This window comes from Rhinopithecus bieti, unplaced genomic scaffold (assembly GCF_001698545.2).
Source record: "Rhinopithecus bieti isolate Rb0 unplaced genomic scaffold, ASM169854v2 scaffold_79532, whole genome shotgun sequence".
NCBI classification, from domain to species: domain Eukaryota; kingdom Metazoa; phylum Chordata; class Mammalia; order Primates; family Cercopithecidae; genus Rhinopithecus; species Rhinopithecus bieti.
In genome coordinates this window covers 878,293-887,549 of record NW_016830370.1, presented here as the reverse complement: position 1 = coordinate 887,549, position 9,257 = coordinate 878,293, and the positions used below count along the sequence as shown (strand labels likewise).

At 43.8% G+C, this 9,257-nt stretch overlaps 1 protein-coding gene and 1 long non-coding RNA gene across 2 annotated transcripts in view; one reads left to right on the top strand and one right to left on the bottom strand.

Annotated features, from left to right (window-relative positions):
• The window catches only part of LOC108524389 (uncharacterized), a 10,527-nt gene extending 7,152 nt beyond the window's left edge, over nt 1-3,375 (bottom strand). Inside the window, exon 1 of the long non-coding RNA XR_001884037.1 lies at nt 3,303-3,375. This is a non-coding gene — a long non-coding RNA (uncharacterized LOC108524389). The remainder of the gene's footprint in view (nt 1-3,302) is intronic.
• Nucleotides 3,376-3,755: 380 nt separating this feature from the next.
• The window catches only part of PDE6B (phosphodiesterase 6B), a 74,850-nt gene continuing 69,348 nt past the window's right edge, over nt 3,756-9,257 (top strand). The window contains exon 1 of the mRNA XM_017865442.1: nt 3,756-4,178. The gene's annotated coding sequence lies outside the window, so the exon portion shown is untranslated. The remainder of the gene's footprint in view (nt 4,179-9,257) is intronic.

The window sequence follows — 9,257 nt, the reverse complement described above, 5'->3', positions numbered from 1 at the left end:
AAAAAAAAAAAAAAAAAAAAAAAAAAAGAAGTAACGAGAGTAAACACCCTTGCCTAGTTTCTTGTCTTAGTGGGAAACCATTTAGTCTTTCACCCTTAAGTATAATGTAAGCTGTAATTTTTTTTGGTAGATGCTTTTTATCAGGTTGAAATCTATTTCTATTTTGTTGAGTGTTTTTATCATGAATAGTTGATGAATCTTGTCAAATTCTTTTTTCCTCATCTTTTGAGATTATCATATGGTTTTTCTTTTTCAGCCTGTTCATATGATGAATTACACTGATTCAGTTTCAAATGTCCAACCAAGCTTGTACTCCAGAGATGAAGCCCACTTGATCACGTGTGTTATTCTTTTAATATATGATGGATACGACTTGCTGTTCTTTTGTTGAGGATTTTTGTGTTTATGTTAATGAGGATATTATTTGTAGTTTTCTTGTAATGTTTTTGTCTTCGTTTAGTGTCAGAGTAATGCTGACTTCATAAAGTGAGCTGGGAAGTACTCCCTAGTTTTCTCTTTTCTGTAAAAGAACTGTATAGAACTGATGTTATTTCTTCCTTAAGTGTTGCGTAGAATTCACTTGCAAAGCCATCTGGGGTTGACGTCTTCTTTGGGAATGACTTTAGCTATAGATTCAATTTATTTAACAGATATAGGGCTATTAAGGTTATTTAATTTTTTTCTTGAATGAGCTTTAGTGTCCTGTGTTCTTCAAGGAATTTTCCCATTTTAGTTAAGTTCTTAGATTTGTTGGCATAAAGTTATCCCAATATTTCCTTAGAAGTTGTGACTTTTACTGCATGTAAAACATACCTCAATAAAGCCAAAAAAAAAAAAAAAAAAATGTAGAAAAATCCCTTTTGGCCAGGTGCAGTGGCTCATGCCTGCGATCCCAGCACTTTGGGAGGCCGAGGCAGGTGGATCACCTGAAATCAGGAGTTCCAGACCAGCCTGGCCAACATGGGAAACCTTGTCTCTACTAAAAATACAAAAATTAGCCAGGTGTGGTGGCACACGCCTATAATCCCAGCTACTTAGGAGGCTGAGATAGGAGAATTGCTTGAATCCAGGAGGTGGAGGTGAGCTGAGATTGCACCACTTCTCTCCAGCCTGGGCAACAGACTGAGTGAGACTCCATCTCAAAAAAAAAAAAAAAAAAATCTTTTTTATCTATAGGATCTGTAGTGAAGTCCCCTCTTTCATTTCTGATATTGGTAATTTGTGTTTTGTTTGTTTGCTTGTTTTTTGCTTGTTTTTTTTTTAAATGGAGTCTTGCTCTGTCACCCAGGCTGGGGTGCAATGGTACAATCTCTGCTCACTGCAGCCTCCGTCTCCTGGGTTCAAGTGATTCTCCTGCCTCAGCCTCCTCAGTAGCTGGGATTACAGGTGCCCACCACCACGCCTGGCTAATTTTTGCATCTTTAGTAGAGACAGGGTTTCACTATGTTGGCCAGGATGGTCTCCATCTCTTGACCTTGTGATCCGCCTGCCTCAGCCTCCCAAAGTGCTGGGATTACAGGCCTGAGCCACCGCGCCCGGCCTCATGTGTTCTCTTTTTCCTTAATTTGGTTAGAGATTTATCAGTGTTACTGACCATCTCAAAAAACTAGTTTTTGCTTTCATCATTATCTTTATATTTTGTTTTCTATTCATTGATTTCTGCTCTTTTGGCTATTATTTCCTTTTCTGCTTCCTTTAGCTTTAGTTTGCCTTTCTTTTCTAGCTGTCATTTGAGACCTTTCTTTTTTTCTTATATAATTTTTAATGCTATAAATTTTGCTTTAAACATTTCCTTAATTATATTCCACAATTTTCCTTATGTTATGTTTTTATTATTATTCTGGTAAAACTATTTCCTAGTGATATTTGTGATTTCTTCTTTTACTCATTGGTGTTGAGAAGTGAGTTAACTTCTAGACATTTAGGGTCCTTTCTAGATTAGTTGTTGTTGCAGATTCCTAATTTATTACTGTTGTGGTCTGGAAACACTCTGTAAGATGTGTGCTATTAATACAGCTACTACAGGCCATGCGCAGCGGCTCGCGCCTATAATCCCAGCACTTTGAGAAGCCAAGGCAGGAGGACTGCTTGAGGCCAGGAGTTTGAGACCAGCCTAGGCAACATAGTGAGACTCCCATCTCTCCAAAAACAAAACAAAAAAAAGTTTAGGAAATCAGCCAATCATAATGACATGTGGTGGCTGAAGAAGAAGGATCTACATAGGAGGCTGAAGCAGTAGGATTGCTTGAACCTAAGAGTCGGAGGTTACAGTGAACTCTGATCACACCACTGCACTCCAGACTGGACGACAGAACAAGGCCCTGTCTTAAAACACACATGCACACGCACACACGCGCGCACACACAATAACACACAGCCTCAGCTATGACAACTTTCTTATGCTAGCTATTTGCATGGTATATTATTTTCCATCCTTAAATTTTAATTTCCACCTCTTTGTCTCTTGAAGGCAACATAAGGTTGGTTCTTGCTTTCTTCTTTTTTTTTTTTTTTTTTTTGGGAGATGGGTCTCGCTCTGTCGCCAGGCTGGATTTGCAGTGGGCGATCTCAGCTCACTGCAAGCTCTGCTCCCGGTTTATTGCCATTCTCCTGTCCTCAGCCTCCCGAAGTAGCTGGGAACTACAGGCCGCCCGCCACCTCGCCCCGGCTAGTTTTTCTTGTATTTTTTTAGTATGAGAAGGGGTTTCTCGGTGTTAGCCAGGATGGTCTCGATCTCCTGACCTCGTGATCCGCCCGTCTCGGCCTCCCAAAGTGCTGGGATTACAGGCTGGAGCCACGGCGCCCGGCCGGTTCTTGCTTTCTTAAGTCAGTCTGACCATTTGTGCCTTTTGCTTGAGATACTTCATTTATGTTTGATGCAATTATCTAAATGGTTATAGTTACATGATATTCTCTATGTGTCTCATCTGTGTTTTGTTCCTCAGATTATTCTTTCTTGCCTTCTTGTTCATTCATTAATGTTATATTTTCTTTGGACATATTTTTCTTCATTCATTAGTGGAAGTAAATTTCCATATCATTATTTTATCCATTAAGGCAAAGCTGCACTGTGTTTGTTCAAATTTACATTCCCACCCAGGTCCCTTTCTCAGTTACCTTTTTCAATCTTTTAACTTTTTTTTTTTTTTTTTAATTTTATGTCTCCCTATAGTTTTCTGGTTACATCCATTCTATCTCCTTCTATATATCTTATTTTATAAATGGTGGGCAACAAGCATGCCCACAGACGTGACTTGCAAAGGTGAAAGCTGACTCCCTGAGGGTGATGAGAAGAGGCTTACCCCTGCTGCCTTGCCCGGAGCTGCTCCTCTGGTAGCTTGAATCCATTTCTTTCATATCCAGTCTTCATCCCTCAGCAACCCAACTGGAGCCACTCAAGACCCATGCGCCAGAAGGACGACCATCATTATTCTGGGGCGGGCAGCAGCTTCCAACAAGATGGCCTTGCGATTCCAGGTCACGACTGCCTGCTGCCTTCAGAGGAAGGACTCACCCCAAATCCAAATTCCGCTGTGTGTGGCCGTCAAATGTGAGGCCATCTGGGGACTTGTCATGGGGACTGGGGTGGACACAAGTCACCTTTCCAGCTCCCTGTTGGATAACTTTTCTGTATTTGATGAAAAGTAGTACCTGACTTCCGGACTTGGAGTTTGAAACTCAGTTTCCAGCTGCCCGGAAACGTGCTCGGGAGACGGACTTGGAAGACAGAGCAGCAAGGAAGCGGCGTCCCAGCGTCACTTCCGGCGGGGAGGGGCAGCGTTTGGCGTCCTCTGCGGCTGACTCCTCAGCAGAGGATCCGGGTGCCTCAGGCCGCAGTGCTCAGAGGTGCCGGGTGGGATGTGGGATATGGTAACCTCTGGGCCGCAGTGCCCAGGGGTGCAGGGGATATGGTAACTGGGAAACATGGCCCCGAGCCCAGTTACTGCCCCTGTTAGTTAGGTAGTGAGGATTCAGTAGTTTGCAAGACTTTGCCTGACACGGTGCCCGGGCGTGGTCTGGGCAGTGTCTTCGCAACATCAACGAAGGCATCTGGGGTTTTTCCTGTCGGTCAGCGGGTGACTCCTTCATCCGTCGTCCCTCCGTCCCTGTGGCCATCTTTTGTCGCGTGCCTACGCTGTGGACGTCAGGCTGGGGACACACAGGACCGACTGGACAAGGTGAGATCTAGAATGTATGCCTCATTCAGTTAATGTTCTTTAGATATTTGTTCAACATTTATTTGGTAAGAAGCGGGTAAAAGTTTTTCCACTGATAAAGACCTTACACTTTCTCAGTAGCCTATGTACCAGCTGTCCTTTCGCTCACATCTTTGAGCTTTTCTCTCTGTATTAGTCAGGGTTCTCTAGAGGAACAGAATAGGATAGATGTATTTGAAGGGGAGTTTATTAGGAGAATTGACTCACACAATCGCAGGTTAAGTCCCACAATAGGCCGTCTGCAAGCTGAGGAGCCAGGAAGCCAGTCCAAGTCCCAAAACCTCAAATATAGGGAAGCCGACAGCGCAGCCCTGTCTGTGGCCAAAGGCCCGGGAGCCCCAGGCAAACCACTGGTGTGAGTCCAAGAGTCCCAGAGCTGAAGAGCTTGGAGTCTGATGTTCAAGGGCGGGAAGCATCCAGCACGGGAGAAAAATGGAGGCAGGAAGACTCAGCCTGTCCAGTCGTTCCACATTCCCCTGCCTGCTTTTATTCTGGCCGTGCTGGCAGCTGATTAGATGGTGCCCACCCAGATTGAGGGTGTGTCTGCCTTTCCCAGCCCACTGACTCAAATGTTAATCTCCTTTGGCAACACATTCACAGACACACTCAGGATCAGTACTTTGCATCCTTCAGTACAATCAAGTTGACACTCAATATTAACCGTAACATTCCTCAACTCAAAAAAGCAAAGAAAATCCCCCCAAACACAACTCCACTTTCTCATGAGTGTTTGTGAGAGAACTTGCTTAGGATTGCAGGGGTACAGTGGTTTCTAGGTGCACAGCACCTCCCGAGAAAATTTCCATTATCTTTCCTCCTGCCACGCCTCCTTCCCAGCCTCATGAAGGCAGGCCTCCTGCCTCCTGACCCCACTGTTCAGTCTTCCCTGCGCCTCCTTTCTCGACTTCCCTCGGGTCCCTTCTGTCCCCTCCGTAATGCAGAGCAGCTCAGCTCTGTTCTCCCAGCTCCTGTCTTCAAGCTTGAGCAGCTCCCTCCAGCATCCCCAGGTCATCAGACACCACCTTAGAAAGTTGTGGGGGTATTTTTTAAATGGATTTTTCTTTTATGAGTTCAAGTTTAAGAGAGTCAATTTACTTGCTAGTTTTTCTATTTGTGTGTAACAAATTTTCACCATTTTAGTAACTTAAAACAACACAAATGCATTTTCTCCCACTTTCTTTTTTGTTTTTGTTTTTGTTTGAGATGGAGTCTCAGTCTGTCACCAGATTGGAGTGCAGTGGCACCATCTTGGCTCACTGCAACCTCCTCCTCCCAGGTTCAAGTGATTCTCCTGCCTCAGCCTCCCGAGTAGCTGGGATTACAGGCACCCACCACCATGCCTGGCTAATTTTGTATTTCTGGTAGAGACGGGGTTTCACCTTGTTGGCCAGGCTGGTCTCAATCTCCTGACCTCTGGTGATCCACCCACCTCGGCCTCCCAAAGTGCTGGGATTCCAGGCATAAGCCCTGCACCTGGCCCTCTCCACTTTCTGTGGGGTCAGTTGGGTCCTCTGCCCCTTGCTGCTCCAGGTCGAAATCAAGGCGTCACCCAGAGCTGTGATCTCATCTGAGGCACAAGGGTCTCTTCCAGGGTTGTTCTGGTTGTTGATTTGTCAATGATCAGTTGTAGGGCTGAGGCCCTCACCCCTCCCAGAAGTCACCACCCTTCCCAGGTGGCCCACATGGGCCAGTCTGCATTGTTCCCGCTCCTGCTTCTGCTCTCTACTCTCAGGGTTCACCTGATGAGGCCAGGCCCACCAGAGGAGCCCAGGAGCCTCATGGGCTGGAGTTGGTGAGCATTGGCTCCCAGAGCGGATTGCTGCACTGCAGGAGCTTTGCAGGCCAGCTGTTAGATACAGACATTGCTGAACATTAAATGATATGCACTTATAATTAAATAAAGCTCACTTAAAACATAGGTAATAAATACTCAAAGCCGTCACTTTCTAATTATTTTACTACATTTTACATCACCTGCATTCCTGAGGTCACTGATACCGGCTGTATCTGTAGGGGTAAAAGCTGTAATGGGCTACCACCGTCTCTTCCTAGCACCGTGCTCAGTGACTTTTTATGTGTGGCTCCAAGTTGGCCACAAGGGGGACATTTACACTATAGAAAGTGGCAAATGCTACAAATGCAGGCTGGATTGTTGCTTTATTGCCTGTCTAGATTTAATGAAGTTATGGGAAAATTCGAGTAATGTAGATTAAATTTAAACGTGTGTTGCGGCTGTAACCATTACATTGTGAATAGTACCAATTAGAAAACTATCATCTGATTCAGAAGAGGCACTCATGTCATTGATGAAATGACGTTCCAGTGTCTTTGCGATTTCAATTCTCTTTTACTTATTAACATAAATGAAAGTATGAACCACGTTCAACTCAGAACTGCACTGTTCATTAATAATGTGAGAAGTTGTCTGCTGGGTCAGATGATAATCAGGCATTTATTCAAAGCCTGGTTCTGTGACACCGTTGTTGGTGATAGAATTATAAAATCTGAGAGTGGGCCAGGTGCAGTGGCTCACAGCTGTAATCCTGGCACTTTGGGAGGCTAAGGCGGGCGCATCACTGGAGGTGAGGAGTTTGAGACCAGCCTGGCCAACATGGCAAAACCCCATCTCTACTAACACTACAAAAATTAGTCAGGTGCAGTGGTGTGCACCTGTAATCCCAGCTACTTGGGAGACTGAGGCAGGAGAATCGTTTGAACCCAGGAGCCAGAGATTGCACTGAGCCAAGATCGTGCCACTGCACTCCAGCCTGGGTGACAGAGTGGGGCTCCATCTCAAAACAAAACAAAACAAAACAAAAAACTGAGAGTGGATTTTGTAAGAAACAGTAAGTCACACTGGAGTGATAAGTACAAAACAAAAAAAGATAAGAATTTTAGCTTAAAATATATGTTATTTCTAAAATTATATGAAGAAATTACTAATGGAAATTTTTATGTTAACTCTTACATAGTAGCATGGATTTTAATAACATAAAAGTATTTTCAAATTTTATCCCTAACCCACCAAGAAAACAGAATAACTTATGTTTTTAAGTGTGGCAATGGTAAAAACAGACACAGAAAGAACCCTGGTGCCCTTCACTCATGCACTTGCTTATTGGCTTGTTACTGTCAGGCAGCCAGGGGTTGCTCTAGGCCTTGGGGCACAGCAGTTTGCAAAAGGACAGGGCTCCTTTTGCAAGGAGCGTGGTGGGAGAGATGGAGATGAATCGCGTCTTCACAAAAATACCCAGTTACAAACCATAAGTCCGGCTGCTGAAACATACAGGAGCACGTGGCAGGGGCTGCTGTCTCATAGGGACTGGGTGGAGTCCCCTTCACACAGGTATCCCTAAGTCTCAGCCCTTGATTCTGTCCCTTCTGTCTACACTCACTCCCTTGGTGACCTCGTCTAGCTTTTCCCTTCCCTTCCTTTCCCTTTCCCTTTCCCTTTCCCTTTTCCTTTCCTTTCCTTCTTCTTTCCTTTCCTTCTTCTTTCTTTTCTTTCTTCTTTTCTTGGCTGTTGAGTTTGTCATGCATGGCTCTTATGATTCTGAAGTATATTCCTTCAATACCTAGTTTATCGAGAGTTTTTAACATGAAGGATGTTGAATTTTATCAAAGGCTTTTTCTGCATTTATTGAGATAAATATGTGGTTTTTGTCTTTAATTCTGTTTATGTGATGAATCACATTTATTGATTTGTGTATGTTGACCCAACCTTGCATCTCTGAGATGAAGCCAACTTGATCGTGGTGAATAAGACTTTTGATGTGCTGCTGGATTTGGTTTGCCAGTATTTTATTGAGGATTTTTGCATCAATGTTCATCAAGGATATTGGCCTCAAGTTTTCTTTTTTTCTTGTATCTCTGCCAGGTTTGAGTATCAGGATGATGCTGGAGTCATAGAATGAGTTAGGAAGGAGTCCCTCCTTTTCAATTTTTTTGGAATAGATTCAGTAGAGTAGTAAAAGCTCTTCTTTGTACCTCTGGTAGAATTCAGTTGTGAATCTGTCTGGTCCTGGGCTTTTTTTGGTTGGTAGGCTGTTTATTATTGCCTCAATTTTAGAACTCATTTTTGGTCTGTACAGGGATTCAATTTCTTCCTGGTTCAGTCTTAGGAGGGTATATGTGTCCAGGAATGTATCAATTTCTTCTAGATTTTCTAGTTTATGTGCATAGGGGTGTTTCTAGTATTCTCTGATAGTTGTTTGTATTTCTGTGGGGTCAGTGGTGATATCCCCCTTATTATTTCTGATTGTGTTTATTTGATTCTTCTCTCTTTTCTTCTTTATTAGTCTAGCTAGTGATCTATCTGTCATATTAATTTTTTCAAAAAACCAGCTCCTGGATTCGTTGATTTTCTTGAAGGGTTTTGGGCATCTCTATCTTCTTCAGTTCAACTCTGATCTTGATTATTTCTTTTTTTTTCTTTTTTTTTTTTTTGAGACGGAGTCTCGCTCTGTCGCCCGGGCTGGAGTGCAGTGGCTGGATCTCAGCTCACTGCAAGCTCCGCCTTTCGGGATCACGCCATTCTCCTGCCTCAGCCTCCCAAGTAGCTGGGACTACAGGCGCCCGCCACCTCGCCCGGCTAGTTTTTTGTATTTTTTAGTAGAGACGGGGTTTCACGGTGTTAGCCAGGATAGTCTCGATCTCCTGGCCTCATGATCCGCCCGTCTTGGCCTCCCAAAGTGCTGGGATTACAGGCTTGAGCCACCGTGCCTGGCCCAGATTATTTCTTGTATTCTGCTAGCTTTGGGTGGGGCTTGTTTGCTCTTGGTTCTCTAGTTCTTTTAGTTGAGATGTTAGGTTGTTAACTTGCAATTTTTCTAGCTTTTCAATGTGGGCACTTAGGGCTATAAAATATTTCCCTAACACTGTTTTAGCTGTGTCCCAGAGATTCTGGTACATTGTCTCTTGTTCTCATTAGTTTCAAAGAACTTCATGATTTCTGCCTTAATTTCATTATTTACCCAAGAGTCATTCAGGAGCAGGTTGTTCAGTTTCCATATAGTTCAGTGGTTTTGAGTGAATTTCTTA